Raw genomic sequence first — 9,300 nt, forward strand, 5'->3', positions numbered from 1 at the left:
GGTCAGAATTGGTGGGGCAGCTGGAGTACATGTCAGCCGGTGTGTGGTGTGACCACAAGGGAGAAAGGTGTGCACATGTTGACATTTGTTCTATATTTATGCCAAGGCCCACATGGTTCAGATTAGTGAGGGTGTTACATTTATAAGAACCCAGAAGAGCTCCTTGTTGAAAACATGCATCAGAATCTCAACACATGGAGGATATATAAGCCAACTTTCTATCAGGTATTTATCCAAGGAAATGAAAACATGTCCGCACAGAATACTGTGTATGAATATTCATAGTTGCCTTATTCATATCAAAGAGTGGTAAAAACCCAAATGTCCATCTATCCATCGTTGAATGCATAAATTAAACATGGTCTGTCTATACAATGGAAGTCATTCTCCCATTTAAAGGAACAGCAGGTCAATTGCCTTTCAAGGACCATTACAATTACACACCAACCAGGAGAACACGATGTCCATATTCTTGACGGTAAGCAACTCTGAATTTTATTGCATTTTTTAGAATTCCTTGCAGATTAGAAATGCTCATAAAACATCTTTTAAAATGTGCATTTCTCCAACTTTCAGTAAGTTTGGTCTCTTTTCCATATGTCTCTAGCTCAGCTGTAGGCCTTTCGTGAAATGCCTGTTTGTGCATATCTTTGGGCCAGTTTCTATTACTATTGCATCACTTACTTTTCCTTATGGGTTGTAGAAACTTCCTGTTCTTTCTAAGTCATATCTTTCTTTACAGAAGCCCTAATGGGTTCACAGTGGGAGAAACATTTCGCCTCAAGCAGAGCCCAGGGAAGCTGCCTGAGCCATGTGGTCACTCAAGCTCTCCTGGCTCTTGAATAGAGGAGGAGGCTGATTAGACAGGGTCTCCCTCTCAGAAAACAATGCTGGTTCTGTGCCAGTGGTGAAGCTCGCTGGTTGTGACTGTGGTAACATGCAATAATTCCTCACAGTTCCCCTTCCATCTAGAATCTCCCTTTCCTAATCATTTCCAGATTCCTTTCACAGTCCACTACACACAGAATATGCCCTGGCCCTGGTCTGTGGAGAGGTCAAGGAGCTGCCCATGGATGGAAGTGCCTGGAAGGAGGGAACGCGGGAAGCATGGCGAGAAGGCAGTTCCTCCTCTTACATCCCAGCCCAAGCAGCCTGTCTTCATCCTACGTCATCCCACATCAGGCCTGCTGTCCTCCCCGGCAGTGTCCATGCAGGGCTGTGGCTGCCTGGGGGAGGGGGGGGGAAGCAGACTTTTTTTCCAGGGGCACTCAGAAATCAGAGCCTTAGGTTCCTAAATTCACAACACCCTCTGGAGAAAATTTTTGGGGTAACAGCAGCTTTTGAGGACTTCCGTCCCTCAGATGTTTGTCCCAAAGCTCATGCCTGGTCTCTGAGGTTCCTAAACAAGCCTGGTCTCCTTGCTTCTAAGCCCCTTCCCTGTGGGCTGCTCCTCTGCACACCTCTCCTCTCCTCTCCATGAGAGGCACTGGGTGGCTGCACCTGGCTCCCAGGCCCCTTGAGTGCCTCCCACTCCGTCAGATCTTCCCAGCTGCTCTCTTTCTAGACCGTCCCATGGATAGGCATCGTCTCCTTCTCAGTGACCATGCTTTTATTCTCAGGGAGGAGCTGAAGGGTCTGCTGGGCATTTTGTAAGCTGCCTCCCCGGAACCACAGGTTTATTCAGTGTCTGTTCCCCTTGCGTGTGCCACAGGCCTTGGGAGAAGCTGACCCCAGAACCAGCTCTGAGAACTGGCCTCAGTGGTGAAGGAGGTGGTGTGAGTGTCCCCAGGAAGCTCCCCGTCCTGGTGATGGTGCGAGAATGAGCGTGTCCCCAGGTGAAGAGACAGGGAAGGTCTGGCTGCAAGGGAGGTGGGAGAGGTCTGCTCCACGTCCTCCCAACTGAGGATGAAGCCAAGTTACAAGGGAGGCAGAGCAAGCGGATGGTGGGCTGCCAGTCCAGAGCCACTGGGCAAGCTTGCCCCAAAGCCCCCTCCCTTCCAGCTCCAGGAGGCACTGCCCGTCCTTGTGGTTGAAGGCGTTTGGGATGGTGAGTCATTCTCTTGAAGGAGGAAATATCATCACCCCTTCAAGGTGCCATGAATCCCAGAACAAAAAAGTGTTCCTAAAATTTCTTAGAGAGTCTTAAAAAAAAGAAAAACATTCTATCCCCTTTTTGAATCCCCAAGCTGCAAACCTGCTCCAGCTCTGTGTGTGTGTGTGTGTGTGTGTGTCTGTCTGTCTGTCTGTCTATGTGTGTGTGTGTGGAGTAAATGCAAAAATTTCAAATCCTGCAACAGAAAATTGGCTAAGGGTGATGACAGCCATTCTTATTTGCTATTAATGTAATAGAATTCCTTCCAAAGACTTATCAGTAAAGAAGCCATCTTGCTGGATGTTTTTCATTGTTGCACTTTATGAGGTTAAGCTTGTACCCATCAGTGAGTGGTTTCTAAGAGTTTTATTTGACATCATTAATAGTTACAGAATTTTGTTTCATTTGTTTTGAATCTATTGATGCGTCATTATAGATTTTCTGTTTATTCTGTTAACATGACAAGTTCCTCTAAATAGTTTTTTGGTGTATCGTTGTACTCTTAGAATAAATCCTTATGCTTCATGAATATTATCACATTACTAAGTTCAGTTTCTAAAACTGTATTCTATTTCATTTTTTGCTCTTATATTGACATCTATGTTCTTAAATTAGATTGCATGAAGTTTTCTTTCCTGTACTGTTCTTTCCCATTACTCATATCAGATTATAGTTACATCAGATTATTCTAAATTTATAAAATGATCTGAGTACCCTTTTCACTTCCTCAAGATATTTTGGAAAAATTAAAGGTCATTGAAACTCTGACTTGCATTGTTAAACTCTCTGGAACTATCAACTTTCTGAAAAGAAATCTTCTCATTATTAATTCCATTTTTTAGTTTTTTAAATTATCAAAGTATGATAACATATTTACAGGAGATTTGGAAAATTTAGAACAAAGTTTTATATAGGTTATGTTCAGCTCAGCCTAGAATAGAAGGAAATATGATTCCCAAGTTAACCTGTGTGAAGACTGGCTGGAAAGAAATGCAGTACTTTACAGGATTATTGAAAATGCAGGTGTGAACCTATATTCATTCACTCATTGATTCATTTAAGAATTGCAACTTGGACAGAAACCCAGGTAAGATGGTAGGCACTGAGAGAGGGGATCAGGGGGCAAACAAACTGAAACTACAGTCACAGACAACTAGGCAATCTGACCACACGGACCACAGCCTCGTCAAACTCAATGAAACTAAGCCATGCCGTATGGGGCCACCCAAGACGGACAGACAGGTCATGGTGGAGAGTTCTGACAGAATGTGGTCCACTGGAGAAGGGAATGGCAACCAGTTCAGTATCCTTGCCTTGAGAATCCCATGAACAGTATGAAAAGGCAAAAAGATAGGTCGCTGAAAGATAACTCCCCAGGTCAGTAGGTGCCCAATATGCTACTGGAGATCAGTGGAGAAATAACTCCAGAAAGAATGAAGGGATGGAGCCAAAGCAAAAACAACACCCCGTTGCGAATGAGACTGGTGATAGAAGAAAGATTTGATGCTGTAAGGAACAATATTGCATAAGAACCTGGAATGTTAGGTCCATGAATCAAGGCAAATTGGAAGAGGTCAAACAGGAGATGGCAAGAGTGAACATCGACATTCTAGGAATCAGTGAACTAAGATTGACTGGAATGGGTGAATTTAACTCAGATGACCATTATATCTACTACTGTGGGCAAGAATCCCTTAGAAGAATTGGAGTAGCCATCACAGTCAACAAAAGAGTCTGAAATGCAGTACTTGGATGCAATCTCAAAAGTGCCAGAATGATCTCTGTTGGTTTTCAAGGCAAACCATTCAATATTATGGTAATTCAAGTCTATGCCCCCACCAGTAACGCCGAAGAGGCTGAAGTTGAACAGTTCTATGAAGACCTACAAGACCTTCTAGAACTAACACCCAAAAAAGATGTCCTTTTCATTATAGGGGACTAGAATGCAAATGGAGAAGGAAATGGCAACCCACTCCAGTGTTCTTGCCTGGAGAATCCTAGGGACGGCGGAGCCTGGTGAGCTGCCGTCTATGGGGTCGCACAGAGTCGGACACGACTGAAGCGACTTAGCATAGAATGCAAAAGTAGGAAGTCAAGAAACACCTGGAGTAACAGGCAAATTTGGCCTTGGAGTACAGAATGAAGCAGGGCAAAGGCTAATAGAGTTCTGCCAAGAGAATGCACTGGTCATAGCAAACACCCTCTTCCAACAACACAAGAGAAGACTCTACACATGGCCATCACCAGATGGTCAACACCAAAATCAGACTGATTATATTCTGTGCAGCCAAAGATGGAGAAGCTCTATACAGTCAGCAAAAACATGACTGGGAGCTGACTGTAGCTCAGATCTTAAACTCCTTATTGCCAAATTCAGACTGAAATTGAAGAAAGTGGAAAAAACCACTAGACCATTCAGGTATGACCTAAATAAAATCCTTTATGACTATACAGTGGAAGTGAGAAATAGATTTAAAGGACTAGATCTCATAGACAGAATGCCTGATGAACTATGGACAGAGGTTTGTGACATTGTACAGGAGACAGGGATCAAGACCATCCCCAAGAAAAAGAAATGCAAAAAAGCAAAATGGCTGTCTGAGGAGGCCTTACAAATAGCTGTGAAAAGACCGGAAGCAAAAAGCAAGGAGAAAAGGAAAGATATACCTATTTGAATGCAGAGTTTCAAAGAATAGCAAGGAGAGATAAGAAAGCCTTCCTCAGCGATCAGTGCAAAGAAATAGAGGAAAACAATAGAACGGGAAAGACTAGAGATCTCTTCAAGAAAATTAGAGATACCAAGGGAACATTTCTTGCAAAGATGGGCTCAATAAAGGACAGAAGTGGTAGAGACCTAACAGAAGCAGAAGATATTAAGAAGAAGTGGCAAGAATACACAGAAGAACTGTACAAAAAAGATCTTCACGACCCAGATAATCACGACGGTGTGATCACTCACCTGGAGCCAAACATCCTGGAATGTGAAGTGATGTGGGCCTTAGGAAGCATCACTACGAACAAAGCTAGTGGAGGTGATGGAATTCCAGTTGAGCTATTTAAAATCCTGAAAGATGACCGCTGTGAAAGTGCTGCACTCAATATACCAGCAAATATGGAAAACTCAGCAGTGGCCACAGGACTGGAAAAGGTCAGTTTTCATTCCAATCCCAAAGAAGGAAAATGCCAAAGAATGCTCAAACTACCGCAGAATTGCACTCATCTCACACGCTAGTAAAGTAATGCTCAAAATTCTCCAAGCCAGGCTTCAGCAATATGTGAACCATGAACTTCCAGATGTTAAGCTGGTTTTAGAAAAGGGAGAGGAAACAGAGATCAAATTGCCAACATCCAATGGATCATTTTGAAAAAGCAAGAGAGTTCCAGAAAAACATCTATTTCTGCTTTATTGACTATGCCAAAGCCTTTGACTGTGTGGATCACAATAAACTGTGGAAAATTCTGAAAGAGATGGGAATACCAGACCACCTGACCTGCCTCTTGAGAAATCTGTATACTGGTCAGGAAGCAACAGTTAGAACTGGACATGGAACAACGGACTGGTTCCAAATAGGAAAAGGAGTATGTCAAGGCTGTATATTGTCACCCTGCTTATTTAACTTATATGCAGAGTACATCATGAGAAACGCTGGGCTGGAAGAAACACAAGCTGGAATCAAGATTGCCGGGAGAAATATCAATAACCTCAGATATGCAGATGACCCCACCCTTATGGCAGAAAGCGAAGAAGAACTAAAGAGTCTCTTGATGAAAGTGAAAGAGGAGAGTGAAAAAGTTGGCTTAAAGCTCAACGTTCAGAAAACTAAGATCATGGCATCTGGTCCCATCACTCCATGGGAAATAGATGGGGTAACAGTGGAAACAGTGTCAGACTTTATTTTTGGGGGCTCCAGAATCACTGCTGATGGTGAGTGCAGCCATGAAATTAAAAGACACTTACTCCTTGGAAGGAAGGTTATGACCAACCTAGATAGCATATTTAAAAGCAGAGACGTTACTTTGCCAACAAAAGTCCGTCTAGTCGAGGCTATGGTTTTTCCAGTGGTCATGTCTGGATGTGAGAGTTGGACGGTGAAGAAAGCTGAGCGCCGAAGAATCGATGCTTTTGAAGTGTGGTGTTGGAAAAGACTCTTGAGAGTCCCTTGGACTGCAAGGAGATCCAATCAATCCATCCTAAAAGAGATCAATCCTGGGTATTCATTGGAAGGTGTGATGTTGAAGTTGAAACTCCAATACTTTGGCCACCTCATGCGAAGGGTTGACTCATTGGAAAAGACCCTCATGCTGGGTAGGATTGAGGGCGGGAGGAGAAGGGGACGACAGAGGATGAGATGGTTGGATGGCATCACCGACTCGATGGACATGGGTTTGGGTAGACTCCAGGAGTTGGTGATGGACAGAGAGGCCTGGAGTGCTGCAATTCATGGGGTCGCAAAGAGTCGGACACGACTGAGCGACTGAACTGAACTGATATAGCACATATATATGGGATTTAGCTTCCGAGGTCAGACGAGATTGGCCACGTTCAGGGTGGCATGGTCATATCAAACCAGTCCATCCTAAAGGAAATCAGTCCTGAATGTTCGTTGGAAGGACTGATGCTGAAGCTGAAACTCCAATACTTTGGCCACCTGAAATAAAGAACTGGATCATTGGAAAAAGACCCTGATGCTGGGGAAGATTGAAGGCGGGAGGAGAAAGGGATGACAGAGGATGAGATGGTTCGATGGCATCACTGACTCAATGGACATAAGCTTGAGCAAGCTCTGGGAGTTGGTGATAGACAGGGAAGCCTGGCGTGCTGCAGTCCAGGGAGTCGCAGAGTTGGACACGACTGAGTGACTGAACTGAAACTGATGGATTTTTGGGTTTGGGCTCACATGGTAAAGAATCTGCCTGCTAATGCAGGAGACTGGGTCTCCTGGGTCTGGAAGATCCCCTGGAGAAGGGAATGGGCAACCCACTCCAGGATTCTTGCCTGGAAAATTCCATGGACAAAGGAGTCTGGCAGGCTACAGTCTATGGGTTTGCAAAGAGTTGGACATGATGCAGCAACTAACACTTTACTTATGGGATCTAGAAAAATGGTATAGATGAACCTAATGGAGATGCAGCTGTAGAGAATGGACTTGTGGACACAGTAGGAGAGGGAGAGAGTGGGGCGAATGGAGAAAGTAGCATCAACATACATACACTATCGTGTGTAAAATGAGTAGCTGGAGAGAAGGTGCTCTATAACACAGGGAGCCCAGTGTGGTGCTCTGTGATGACCTAGAGGGGTAGGATAGGGGAGGGGAGGGAGGCTCGCGAAGGAGGAGATATATGTAAAATTACGGCTGATTCACGTCGTTGTATGGCAGAAACCAGCACAACACTGTAAAAATTAAAAACCAACCAACCAACCAACAAAACCCCCTGAATCTGATGATCCCACAAACAAAATATGTTTTACTCTTTGCAGAACTTTGTAAGACACCCCAATGTAGTTATAGTTGGCCAGTGGGCATTAGAAGAAATTTAACACATCGCCATCAAATATTCTTTATCATCAACCACATTGTCAGAAAGTTTAGCAGAAAGATGCTCCAATGTCTCTACTGTGTTTTAGAGGTTTATCTTGGGCACGAGAGGGAAATAGTAGATAGGCAACGTAACTATCTGAAGACAGGCCTCAAAAAATAAAAGTCCCTATGGTTTTAAAGAACTTCGGAAGAGGTTCCTCTCATTCTCACTGATGTCTTATTCTCTAACCTGTGACATGAGGACATTTAGAGTAAAAGAACAAATCCAGACTCAGGTAAAGAGACTTTATTCAAAATGATTATAATGACAAGTGGAATGATCCAACCACAAGACTGGCAAGTGTGGAAAACTCAAGAGTAAGGAATCTTTCTTTTCAGGGAAGAGGAAGAAGGCTGGAAAGGATGGAGGAGACAGGATGGGACAAGCAGTTGGGATCAGACATGTGACCAGGACATGTCTCTCCTCGTGGTCAGCTGATTCCAGAAGAGTCTTCTAGGAAGATTGTTTTCATCTGCAACACTTGTCCACTCTTAGGTGTGAGCACAGATCACTAAGCTGTGGACGGAGAACTTAACTAGACTTTGGTTAAGTCAGTTACACAGGGGCTTCCCTCATAGCTCAGTTGGTAAAGATTCCGCCTGCAATGCAGGAGACCCTGGTTCAATTCCTGGGTTGGGAAGATACATTGAAGTAGGGATAGGCTACCCACTCCAGTATTCGTGGGATTCCCATGTGGCTCAGGGAGCTTCCCTGGTGGCTCAGACGGTAAAACCGTCTGCTTGCAATGCAGGAGACCCAGGTTAGATCCCTGGGTCAGGAAGATCCCCTGGAGAAGGAAATGACAACACATTCCAGTATTCTTGCCTGGAAAATTTCATGAATGGAGGAACCTCATAGGCTACAATCCATGGGGTCGCAAAGACTCAGACACCACTGAATGATTTCACTTTCACTTTCTTGCCCTTGTGCCTCGGCTGATAAAGAATCTGCCTGCAATGCGAGAGACCTGGGTTTGATCCCTGGGTTGGGAAGATCCCCTGGAGAAGAGAAAGGCTACCCACTCCAGCATTCTGGCCTGGAGAATTCCATGGACTGTATAGTCCATGGGGTTGCAAAGAGTCGGACACGACTGAGCGACTTTCACTTCATTTCAATTAAACAAGCATTTTCTTCCCATTGATAAGTGGGGGAAAGGTTTAGCTGATCATTAATGAGAAAAAAGAAACAGTTTTGAGAAACTCTGTCTGATTTGCCCTAGGTGACACATGTATATATTTGTATGCATAAATATGTGGTGAACATAATATACATTTTGTGTATAAAATGGAGAATATACATTCTGCTATATCTATATACTAAGATATATATGTGCGTTATATCTATATATCTGCCAAATATGTACGTTTTATATAGTATATACTATGTGTAGTACACATTTTAAATGTATACACTAGAAATGCTTAAGGTTATATTATAAGATCAAGAAAGGGAAATTTTCTATTTGGGAGGAATATGGGACATAATCAAAGGGAAGAGTAAAATTTGAAAAGAATTTTCATATGGATCTTTCCAATTTCAGTATCTCAGATGCAAAATGTTGGGAATGAGCGGGTGGATGTCTCTAGAGAGTCAAACTGGGTTGTACTGACTCACTCACCCAGTGATGG

This window comes from Giraffa tippelskirchi, chromosome 2 (assembly GCF_054371585.1).
Source record: "Giraffa tippelskirchi isolate mGirTip1 chromosome 2, T2T-mGirTip1v1.2.pri, whole genome shotgun sequence".
NCBI classification, from domain to species: Eukaryota; Metazoa; Chordata; class Mammalia; order Artiodactyla; family Giraffidae; genus Giraffa; species Giraffa tippelskirchi.